This window comes from Myotis nattereri (assembly GCF_964212035.1).
Source record: "Myotis nattereri genome assembly, chromosome: 3".
Lineage (NCBI taxonomy): Eukaryota > Metazoa > Chordata > Mammalia > Chiroptera > Vespertilionidae > Myotis > Myotis nattereri.
In genome coordinates this window covers 64,876,095-64,889,023 of record NC_138077.1, presented here as the reverse complement: position 1 = coordinate 64,889,023, position 12,929 = coordinate 64,876,095, and the positions used below count along the sequence as shown (strand labels likewise).

At 37.9% G+C, this 12,929-nt stretch overlaps 1 protein-coding gene across 8 annotated transcripts in view; it reads right to left on the bottom strand.

Moving 5' to 3' along the window:
* The window catches only part of ZBTB20 (zinc finger and BTB domain containing 20), an 874,980-nt gene that overhangs the window by 609,839 nt on the left and 252,212 nt on the right, over positions 1 to 12,929 (bottom strand). For all 8 annotated transcript variants that reach the window (XM_081085637.1, XM_081085638.1, XM_081085644.1 and 5 more), the window contains one exon: positions 10,106 to 10,148. The gene's annotated coding sequence lies outside the window, so the exon portion shown is untranslated. The remainder of the gene's footprint in view (positions 1 to 10,105; positions 10,149 to 12,929) is intronic.

Genomic DNA, 12,929 nt, shown 5'->3' with positions numbered 1-12,929 from the left:
AATCTGAAAATTATCTCCTTTCTCCTTGCTACTTACCTAAGTCCTATGTTTTATATTTTTTCAAGGTTTATCTCAAGTCCTATTTCTTTCTTACAGCTCATCAAGCCCTCTACCTCCACTGAATATCTTTAGCACTTAATGACTTTTCAGTCATGGCAAATGGATTTCAATCTTAAATCCAAATTCCATCAGTTGGTAATGGTTATCGAAAGTGTTGTCTTCAGCAAGATTTTGAGGTCAAGTTCTGGTTTGACAGCAAAAAGAACCATGATGGATTAGTGACGACCTTTACAGACAGTGAAGGGGAGGAAGGGGCATCAGGTCTAGAACATTTATTTACAAAAGTACATAACTTTTTTTTACTTTATAGTGTTAATTTGACACCAAGTACAGGTGTAGAGCATGCATTTAATGCTGAGATGTATATAACATCTCTTCAGGTGTGCCATAAGATTCTTGTAAGCAAGGATCATATATGCTTCTTTATGTCCATAGCAATTAGCCATGCCTTGCAAAATAGAAATCTGCTGTTGATAATGTTGAAATTTTTAGAATTCCCTGTTATTACTACTATTCATAAACTCCATTTATCTCTCTGCTTCTCTCAAAAGATTATCAATATTAAAGATATTGTGAAGGAAATTTGTAACACAAACTGAAAACTAAGTAAATATGTTGTCTTTAATTTTTTATTGATTTTTTTTTTAGAGAGAGAGGAAGAAATATCAATGTGTTGTTCCATGTATTTATGCATTCATTGGTTGCTTCTTTTATGTGCACTAACTGGAGATGGAACCCACAACCTCAGCATATCGGGAAGATGCCCTAACCAACTGAACTACCCAAGCAGGGTGTAAATATGTTGTCTTTATCATCTCCAGGTTCAAATTAAACATCAGGAAATCAGTAATATTTAAGAATTAAGTAGATGCCTGCCAAATAATTTAGTGGAACAAAGGAAAGATAAACAAGCATTTTAAATGTATATAAACCTTTAAAAAGTTTCAAATTTATATCTTTTAAGACATACTTTGTTCATTATGTCCTAAAATTTTTATCCATTTTAACAGACTGCATCTTCTTGCACATAGTAAGTGTTGAAGAAATGTATGCTGATTATTTTAGAGTTACATTTTACATGCCGCCTGTTAAGCAAATGTATTTATCATATTTCAGAACAGCTCACAGTTTGTTATACATTAACTGCTCATTCTCTGTGCCAATAAGACTGTGCTGGAACAGCAAATAAATTTGGTGTGTTCATTTAAATGATTCTGCAAACCACAGGCTACCCAGTTGTATAATGATAAGAGAGCCCCAAAGCCACCTGATCACATTATACTCCCTTATTTTTTTGGACTAGCATGGTCAAGACTGTCAGGATCTCAATACTGAGGAGAATGAGAAGGAAAAGTATACCTCAGCCACAATCATGAAAAGGGGTTTTATTAATTCAGGCACCAATGATGATGTGGCTAGATTGGAAGGAGAATGAAGTATAGGATCTGAAGTGCTTTATCTGCTCCAAGACCAATGCTGGTTTTGGCACTTCTCTCACTTCAGTGAGTTGCAAAAAAACAAGCAGGTGCTAGCAATCTGAGAGACCACATGCCAGCTACAGCTGCTTCTAACTGATTCAATTACATCTGCCTGAATAGTCCCAGGACATCAAACCAGATGAAGAGATCCATAGGTTGTAAGGAGACCTAGTCTATCCTGGACCAACCACCTGCAAATCTCCAGGTTTGGATATAAGTGATCATTTATCCCTAGTCACAAGGGGAAAAAAAGACAGAAAAAATGTAATTTTAATTAACTTTAAAGTTAAAAATTGATTGGAGAGAGCATAAATGGCCCCTTTGAATTTTCATGTTTAAAATCTGACAGTAGCTGAGGTTTTAAGAATTATCTTGAAACAGCCTGATTTCGTGAGAACATTTCCCAAATCACTGGGTACAGCACATTTACAGAACATGCTCTTGGGATCCGGACTTCGCTCCAAACCTTGTTTGTACAAAAAGGGGCCAAGCAGCTGGGAAATTCTGGAGTGGAGTGTGTCCTCATTAGTTCCCATCTGCCACCAGAACTCAGCTCATGGCAAGTTTGGCTAAGTCCTGGTGTACTCAGGTCCAAATGTGGGTCAGTTTTAATTACACTATACAGAATTCAGTGTGCAGTTTTTAAATCCTTATTATACAGCACAGAGGAATGGGCAGCTCTCCAGCTAATCAATTTTTTAAAAGTACATATATAAAATTTTTAAACCAGGCTACACAGACAGTGGGTGGAAAAAAATCTTATAAATGAGTACAAGGGTTACTTAAGAGAATTATTTGCAAAAATGGGTCATGAACAAGTTCTGCTTTCAAACTTCAAAGTGAGAAACAAACTGTTCCATTAGCGAGATAGAAAGTTAAATAAGGTACACAGCGCCCCTTGCTCTTTAGTGTGAATGAGTAACATTGAGGGTGTGGCCTATTTATAGTAAACACCTACAGGAGCACATAAGCATAGACAGTCCCTGTACTGTCACTCTTCACACCTAGGTGCTTCATGTTTATCACTCATGGAATGATTGCAGAAAAGAAAAAGAAATCACAAACTGCCTGTTAAAAGATGAGGGAGAGAAAGGAGAGAGAGAAAAGGAGAGCAGAGTGCACACGTACTTAGTAGCAAACCCTGGGCATGACTTGGCTCTTCATGCTATCCACACAAATTGAGGCCAGAATAATCCATGCAGTCTATGCTCAGCATTCTTCCTGTCCAAAAGCTTCATCAGTGCAGGAGAGCTAACACCCTAAGATTTCAAGACAATGGTCAGCAAAATATCAGGAGTGAATGCCCGGCCAAATGGCTCAGTTGTTTGGAGTGTTATCCCTTATACACCAAGAAGGTTGTGGGTTCAATTTCTGGTCAGGGCACACACCTAGGTTGCAGGTTCGATACCTGGCTCACATTGATGTTTCTCTCTCTCTTTCTCTCAAATCCATAGACATATCCTCAGGTGAGGATTTAAAAATATATATATCAGGAGTGAAGATGTAGGCCAGTGATGGCAAACCTATGACACGCGTGTCAGAGGTGACACGCGAACTCATTTTTTTGGTTGATTTTTCTTTGTTAAATGGCATTTAAATATATAAAATAAATGTCAAAAATATAAATCTTTGTTTTACTATGGTTGCAAATATCAAAACATTTCTATATGTGACATGGCACCAGAGTTAAGTTAGGGTTTTTCAAAATGCTGACACGCCGAGCTCAAAAGGTTCGCCATCACTGATGTAGGCAGTCAGTGTTGGGTACTTATGCAATGGCATAATGAACCATTTTTGATAGATAAAATGTCCTTTGGCACAAGTATTACTGACCAACAAAAATCCACCTTAAATGCTCAAAGTACTTTTTATATTTTTGACTGAATTGTTATGCAGCTAATTCCATTAAAAATGTGGCAAGTAATTCTGGGCTTAAATATTGGCACTGAACATTTACTAGCTGTGTGATCTTGAAAAAATTGCTTATTCTCTCCTGTTTCACTTTTTTCACCTGTAAAATGCAGAAAATGATGTCTACTTAATAGATTGTTGTAAAAATTATCAATGTTGCCCTAACCGGTTTGGCTCAGTGGGTAGCGCATCAGCCTGCAGACTCAAGGGTCCCAAGTTCAATTCCAGTCAAGGGCATGTACCTTGGTTGCAGGCACATACCCAGCAGGGAGTGTGCAGGAGGCAGCTGATCGATGTTTCTCTCTCATCGATGTTTCTAACTCTCTATCCCTCTCCCTTCCTCTCTGTAAAAAAATCAATACAATTTATTTTTAAAAAATTATCAATGTAATATATGTCAAACATCTGAAATATAAAAGTAACTTGATCAATGTTAACTATTAACACAATTATTGAGTTGAATTGTGATCCTACCCTAAAAAGTAAAAAAAAAAAAAAAAAAAAAAAGGTATGTTTGGATTTCTAATCCCAAGTATCTCAAAATGTGACCTTGTTTGGAGACAGGGCTTTTACAGAGGTAATCAAATTAAAAGTGAGATCATTAGAGAGGACCCTAATCTAATGGGACTGGTGTCTTTATTTTTAAAAAGGGAAATTTAGACACAGAGACATATACACCCAGAGGGAAGTTGATGTGAAGAGACACAGGTAGAAAACGATGATCTACAATTCAAAGAGTGGGGCTGGAGCAAATCTTTCCCTCACAGCCCTAGAAGGAACCAACCTTGCTGAAACATTGAGTTCATACTTCTAGTTTGTGACAAAACAAATTTCTCTTTTTTAAGCCATCCAGTTTGTGATACTTTATTACACAACTAATACTCAACTAAGTAAACATTTCATTGGTCATTAATATTTACCTTGACTAATCATGGTAAAAACTGTACACTTGACATTAGGCAAGTCAACTTTATCAACTCTGCTAAGTAATGGCCTATCCATAAATTAAATTAAATCTAGTACTTTTTCACATGCTTGTTTTCTGATTTCTACACTAAAAACAGCCTGGCAGGAAAAAATATATAACAAAATAAAATTGGTTTACTATAATTATGATCATCTAGTTTTTATTAAATATAATTAGGGAAAATCATACACACAAATTTACAAATCTACTTTTCTACTGTTGAGGGAGTTTGCAAAGGAGGATATCAGGACATTTTACTACCCTAATTTCCTTCTCACCAAAAAAAAAGACAGCCAGCTTCTAAATGCCAACTATGAACACTACACCAGGGGCTGCTTAGACAGCAACAACCTTGCCAACAGAACCACCTTCAATTAAACAGGATGCATGCAAGAGTACATGGATTAATTGGCAGGTTTGGATTCTTCATTGTTTGCAAACGATTGGGTGTCTGACTTTCAACAAGAACTGATAGTTGCTGGGAGTTGTATCAACCGCCTTTCTTTTGCAAAGTACATTTCTAAAACCATTGGACCTTCTAGTGATGTGATTATCTTCATCTTAAATGTTTCTTTAAATAGACCTAGCCTTCTACAGAAAGTAGTATGCATAGATAGAAATGGTGAGTCTAACCACACTGAACTGAGATACTCAACTATTATCATCAAAGACATAACTTTGCCAAAATTAACTTTCTTAATGGGTGAATCTCACACTTCCTCCAAATTCTTATATTGCCTATCATAACAATCTTTATATCCTATATAATAAAAGGGTAATATGCAAATTGACACTAACAGTGGAACGACCGGTTGCTATGGCACGCACTGACCGCCAGGGGGCAGATGCTCAAGGCAGGAGCTTCCCCCTGGTGTTCAGTGTGTTTCCACAGGGGGAGCACTGCTCAGCCAGAAGCTGGCTCATGGCTGGCCAGCATAGTGGCAGTGCCAGGAGCCTTACCCCCTTCCGCAGCAGCACTAACGATGTCCAACTAACGGCTTGGGAGTGGGCCTAAGCTGTTAGTCAGATATCCCTTGAGGGCTCCCAGGCTGCCAGAGGGATGTCTGACTTCCAGCCATCAGTCGGACATCCCCTGAGGGGTCCCAGACTGCAAGAGGGCACAGGTTGGGCTGTGGGACCTGTATCCCCCAAGTGCACAAATTTTCGTTCACTGGGCCTCTAGTTTTAACATAAAGAAAGAGGAGAAAAGTAATATGTAGTGGATGTCATGCACTAAATATTTTATATAATCCACTTACTCTTTATATCCATTGTTAAAAGATAGACATTGTTACCACCATATTTTGGACAAGAAAACATGAGACTTAGTAAGGTTAGGCAATCCTAATTTGGTCACATAGCTATTACACTGTGGAACTGGGATTTCAATGCACATCATTTGGACCTCAAAGATTTTAAATTCAAACTCATGCAAGAGATTTAGAGTTCAGAGATCCCTGGCATTCAAGATGTTGATTTATTTAAGGTATGCACAGACTCCTTTAAAGCATCTGAAGTCATTTAGTAATATCTTGCTAAACCTGACTTGGTTTATTCTCCTTATAAACAAACTAGTTATTCACAAACACAAACTAAAAGGCTTCAATAAATTTATATCAAATTAATCCCATTATCAGACTATCTGAAGGTCTTTTAGATTCAGTACAGTGATACCTATTCTATGGTTAGTGTTCCAGCAACTTGAAACAATCCATTTATTTCTTGGAGATAAGCAATCAACTCTCCAATCACTAGTAGAAAAAAAATGTTTAATTGTAATATGTTTACACATGAGTTATCTCACACTAGATCAAGAATCTAGAGCTCTGGGTTCAAATCCTAGTAGACTATATAACCCTGACAATTACATGAACTTTTCTGAGCTTATTTTCTTACCATGGATGAAATAAAGATGTTAGATGGACGACTATAAAGGCCCTTCAAGTTCTAATGCTAGATGATTTTTAGAATCTCTTCCACCCCTAGAAGCAGAGGTAACTTTGGATAGAACCTTTAAGACAATCAAGTGACAATGCCCAGACCAGGATCACTCTTTTCGGACAATTAGATAGTCTTTCTTCAGTATCAAAGTGATAGCAGTGAAGATAGTGGTGATAGAAATAACAGTAGTGTCACTAAGATTCATTGAGCACTTGCTATGTGCCGAGCACCAAACTAAGAATTTTACCTGTATTGTGTTATATCTAATTCAACATAACAGTATATGAGGTAGATACTATTATTTCTCCCATTTTAAAAATGAACTAACAAAGGAACAGAAAGGTTAGGTAATTTGACTAAGTCTATAATAATAAACAAGTGGTGAGGCCAATAAAATCTTTGTTGATATACCCTTGTCTTCTACTAGCCTGTATGCTCTCTGAAGGCAGGCACTTTGCTTTATTTCTTTATTTATTTCCCTATTTATTTTTATTGATTTGAGAGAGAGAGAGAGAGAGAGAGAGGGAAGAAGAGAGAGAGAGAGAGAGACATCGATTTGTTGTTCCACATATTTATGCATTCATAGGTTGATTTTTTTATGTTCCCTGACTTTGGATCAAACCTGCAACCTTGGCGTATTGGGACAATGCTCTAACCAACTGAGCTACTCGGCCAAGGCCAGCAAGGACTGTGTTTTATTGTTAGCCTAGCACTGTGTCAGGCAAATGGTAGGGGTCCATTTACTATGTGGAATAAAAGGAATGAAGGAAATGAGGAGGGGAGAAGGAGAGAAGGGAAGAATGAAGGAAATTATATCTAGACATGCTATGTTCTAAATAAATGTTGATTTTCTTACTTTATTTCTTTAACCCTGAAATCACAGAAAATTCTTCAATTGTGCCCAGGAATCCTGGGGCTTGGTGATTTATCCCTCCTTGGTATTCCACACTAATTCTGGAACAAGTCACTGAAGAAACTGCTGTTACTGGTTTTACTGGTTTAATATTCTAGTTAATACATGTTTTTGTCTTGTCTCTTAGTTTCTAATGTTGAGATCAACAGAGGTATATAGTTTAATCTACCACACTAAAGTTATAATAATAATAATAATAATAATAATAATAATAATAATAATTATGTCCTTGATATTGGCCTTTCACCCACTGGTGTCAACTAAGGAAAAAGAAAAACTGGCCCCAGTGGAAAGGTCCTTCCAAGCCTAGCAGCACCGTGGATATCCTATGCCAGTGGCACCAAAATTTGAGAAGCCTAAACAAGATGGTTTGAGACAATAGATATTGACTCATAATGCAGCTTCTGCCATTCTTATGTGACTGACCCATGCCACACAAAATGGAACTTTAGAGTAGCCTATCAAAAGCAGGTTTTAATGATCTACTCTTGACTTTATCTATTTACAGTTAAAATTTAGTAAATAATAGAAACCATAATTATAAACATGTATACAGTAAACACAGGGCTCATTACTTCTGTTTACCAAAACAGTCACATACCTTTAATATGACCTGATCTCACCTGAGCCAAAGAAAGTCAACATACATTTTTCTGTGTGTTTCAGGAAGGTACAGATGGGGGTAGGAGTGGGGAAGAAAGAAGAAGGATGGGTAGAGGGAGAGAGAGAGAGGTCAAAGAGAATAAGCGATTGCTCAGAAACCTATAGCATTAATTATATAACACAGGAGATTAGTTTATTCCTATGCTGCAACATATTTCCACAGTGACAAGTTCCATTTAACTTAGTCATATTAAATATCTCAGCACTGTGTATAGAATAAGGATAATATAAAGAATTTTCTCATAGTCAACAAAAATGAATATAAAGTATATTATGAATAGTGTGATGTCAATTCTTAGTGATAATGAGGATCAATTCTTACATATTCATTTCTCATTTTAAGGAAAGAATTTATCAGTAGTCTCATCTCTGTCTAATCAGCATTATGAGAACTAAAGGAACACCATAAAGACCCATCCAAAATATTTAATGAGGAAGAAGTTTCTAGGACTCTCTAGCCCTCTATTTTTAATATAATTCAAACATGTTTTATTCATGTATACATTCATTTAAAATTTATTGACCGCCTACTATGTACAAGGCATTGCATTAAGTGGCTGTGGACAATCTCTACTTATCTCAGCACCTATGTTTCCTACTTCCAAAGATGTTAAATTTATATTATGGTGATTTATTTTTAAAAACAGATTTAAATAGGTCAAGAAATGAAAAAGATACACCAGCTCTAAAACTTTGTTACTAAATACTGATAGAAACTCCTCAGCAATTTAATATGTTAATGAGATTAATGCCAGTCATTTGAATAAATTTTCAATATGGGGAATTTGGGATTACTAAATAAATTATTTAACTATACTTTTTATATTGAGTTGCAGCTTTTTATAGTGCATTTATAAAACTTAACTAATATAAGATACAGTCTATAGTAGCTTGTTTATATTAAAATATAGATATTTATCAGAAAATATACAGAACTATTAACTAAAAGAAACATCACTGACAGCACTTAGGAAAATACCAAGTGTCTAGAATTTGATGAAAGTAAAGAATAATGTTCCAGCCTTGAAAACTATATCTGAGCTGTATCCCCTTTTCTAAGAATGCTATTTAATTTTCACTTTTTCTTCTTTCTCACTTACACCCAACTGCAAGAGAGACACATGCCCAAATCCAGAATTCATCCTACAATATACCCTTAAATTTTCTGAATATGCCCCATGTGTCCACTAATAGCCAAATGCTTTCAAATCTGTTCAGTTAAATAGATCAATAACTACATCCAGCCTCACATAGTGGGGTTGCCAACATGGTGAAATTGAGCCAAACACAAAATGTGTCTATCAGGACAAAAATTATTAGCAACCCACTTATCTGGAGAGATCTCCTTTCCACAGGTATCCTTTAAAGAAGTTAACATACATATAATCTAGGACAGTTAACTAAAAAAATATTTGAGACTCAGAAGGAAAGATTTGGGAGAAAATATTTGGGAGCTAAAATCAGTGAGTTTTACAAGTAATCAATATAACAGTTCAAGGTCTACATCAAGTAAGAATCTTTCGAACTCAAGAGTATACAAAATACGTAACAGCACAAGCAAACTGCTGACATGCTTCTCTGTGCGCTCACTCATAAGACACAGCTGCAATCCCAACTGAGCAGGTGCAACCTAGCTTCTGAGAATTCCTGCCTGTTGCCCGGGAACCACAACACCGTACAGCTGAGATTTTAAACAGGTGCAAACATCTTTTTCCATTTCCCTTCTGCTTGAGACAGTGCAGCAGGCAGTACATCTGCAGCCATTCCTTACCTACAGCAATGACCACAAAATATAAACTCTAAAGCAGAAAAAAGTTTGAAAATAAAGCAATAATGTCAAAAACAGTGGTTCTGCAATAATTTGGCCCCATAATTTGGCTTTAATAGTACAGTTCCATAAAACATTCTCTAATGCTTCACCAGCTGAATGTTTTGTAATTAAAATTATTCTGCCTCATCAAATCGTAGAAATGTTTCTTTGCTTCTTACAATAGAGTGAAGTGCAAGGTGTATATAAAATGTACTATCCTTTAAAGCTGTCAATATTTACAAGGACTCAAAAATTAACATTTTCACATTATGAAATCTGTAAACAATTTTAATACACAAAAATATAATAACATGTCAGTTAACACATAGATTTACGTAACTATAGGTAATTCATATACATACCTGTGCAGCTATGGGACACAGACAGATGAGATTTACCAGGTACCTGAAATGCAAAACAAATATATAAGTAAAAATTCATTTTCTAAATAGAATCAGTTTTATGCTGAGACAATTTCTGCAGAGAAGTAGGAAATACTGCAGCGTTTAAAGAGGTGAGTTATTTTATACCTATATCTTCCCTAGAGGATATTTCAAATCACCTTAAATTCATGTGTGTGAATATACACACTCATAGAGTCCCTCACAGTGTTATCAAGACAAGCACCAGCAAGGGACTAAGACTCACCATGGCCTCTGAAACGAAAATGCTTTCACTAGAGAACGAGGCAAACACTTTAAAATGATTTTTTTTTTTTTTTGGTATTCTTCCAAGACTATTGCCTTCCTAATACACATATGACTACTAATCTCTAAAATGAAACCACTCAGATTCATCTGTATTCAGTTTAGTATATTGGTGAGGAAGAAAGTTGCTTTTGTAGAGCAGTCCACAAAAAATGCATAAATAAATAAAGTAAATTTGGAATGTTCATTAACTTCAGTTACAACAGCAAATAGATATGACACTGCTTGTTACAAGAGGGAATGTTAAAACCACACCAAACACTTTTGGAAAACTGACAATGAAGTGAGTGTCAATACAGAAAACATAAGTCCAGCTTAGGCAAAAATATGCAGAATTTACAATTAGACCTGAAACACATCTGCATGTACTTGGAAACTGTAATGTAACATGCAGCCTCCACACTACTATGACCCTTAAAAATATTTCATAATTCTTTCTGAAAGCAAACTGAAGTGTTTAATTTATATACTTTTTTTAGCATAGTGAATGACAGTAATATTAAATCAGTAGGTCTAATACTTGCTTAAGAGTATATAAAGGTAATAATCAATGTTGATGATGGTTCAATAGAACACCCTTTTTATACACTTCTGATGAGTGTGTGAATTGCCAAAATGTTCCCGGAAAACTACTGGGTAGTATGTATCAAGAACTTAAAGTTCAAAATCTGTAGTCATTAATTAGCTCTAGAAATCTATCTTACATAACTGAAAACAAAAAGATTTATGTTAAAATGGTAATATTTATGATAGAGAAAAACTAAAAGCAACCTAAATGTCCAATAGTAGAAAAATAATATAAGAAAACATAACATATCAATGTAAAGAAATATTTTGTAATAATCCACAGGGTAACTGGTGGTACTATAATGTTATATAAACATATAGAGTAGCATTTGCATGGACATGATGAAGTGGCTTAGAAGATGAAAAACAGAGCACACAAAAATGTTGAGTAATTATATCTGGATAATAGGGTGATGACTGATTTTAATGTTCTATTTATTTTTATGTATAGGTAATGTGTACAAAAACATCCTATATAATAAAACCCTAATATGCAAATAGACCAAACAGCAGAATGACTGGCGGAATAACCGGTTGCTATGACATGCACTAACCACCAGGGGCAGACGCTCAATGCAGGAACTGCCCCCAGCTTGCAGGCCCTGACCAACCACTGGGGGCGGGGCTGGCAGGCAGGCAGTGCCAGGTCATCACCAGCCAAGGTGGGTGCCAGGAGGGGGTCCCCAGTCACTCTGCCAGTCACCCCGCTGAGAAAGGTGAATGGTGGTGGCGATGAGGGGCAGGGCTGGCAAGCGGGCAGTGCTAGGCCACCAGCCAAGGTAGGTTCCAGCAGGGGCCCCCCAATTGCCCCGCAGGTTGCCCCACAGAGAGAGGCAACTGGTGGTGGCGGTGGGGGATGGGGCCGGTGAGTGGGTGGCACCAAGCCAGCCAAGGAAGCTGCAAGCAGGGGCCCTAATCACCCCGCTGGTCGCCCCACAGATTGGCTCTGATCGCCGGCCACGCCTAGGGACCCTACCCATGCACCAGGCCTCTAGTCTATATATATAAAAGCCTAAGCGACCGAACGCCAGAATGACCAAAACAACCGGAATGACTGGAACAACTGGAAGCTTGCACACACTGACCACCAGGAGGCAGATGGTCAATGCAGGAGCTGCCCTCTGGTAGTCAGTGCGCTCCCACAGCCACCTCCTGTGGCCAGCCAACCTCCCTTGATCCTTCCCCCTGTCTGGCAGGCCCTGGCCAGCAGTCGGCAGCCAGCAGGAAGGAAGGCCCTGGCCAGCAGCTGGAAGGCCCTGATCAGCCCTGATTGCCAGCCAGACCTAGGGACCCCACCCGTGCATGAACTTTGTGCACTGGGCCTCTAGTCCTATATAATAAAAGCCTAATATGCTAAGTGTCCAGTCGTCCATTCAACCAATCAAAGTGTAATATGCTAATGATATGCTAAGGCTGCTCAAGCACTCGCTATGAAGTGCACTAACCACCAAGGGGCAGACAGTCAACTGGCTGACCAGTTGCTAAGACGTGCACTGACCACCACAGGGCAGATGCTCCGACCAGTAGGTTAGCTTGCTGCTGGGGTCCAGCTGATTGGGACTGAGCGAATCAGGCTGGACATCCTCTGGAGCCCTCCTGTGGTCCCTCCCCAGCTGGCCAACCTCCCGCATCCCTCCCTGGCCCCAATAGTGCACCGGTGGGGTCCCTTGGCCTGGCCTGCGCCCTCTCACAATCTAGGATCCCTCAGGAGATGTCAAAGAGCCAGTATCGACCCGATCCTGCAGGCCAGGCCAAGGGACCCCACTGGTGCAGGACTTCATGCACCGGGCCTCTAGTTATTTTATAATAGGAAAATTTTTAGTTGGCAGATAGCAGTAAAAGAAAAGTTATAAAGTGCCATATGGAAATCATAAATCTAACCTTCCTAAGGGAAGTCAATTACTTGAGTTAT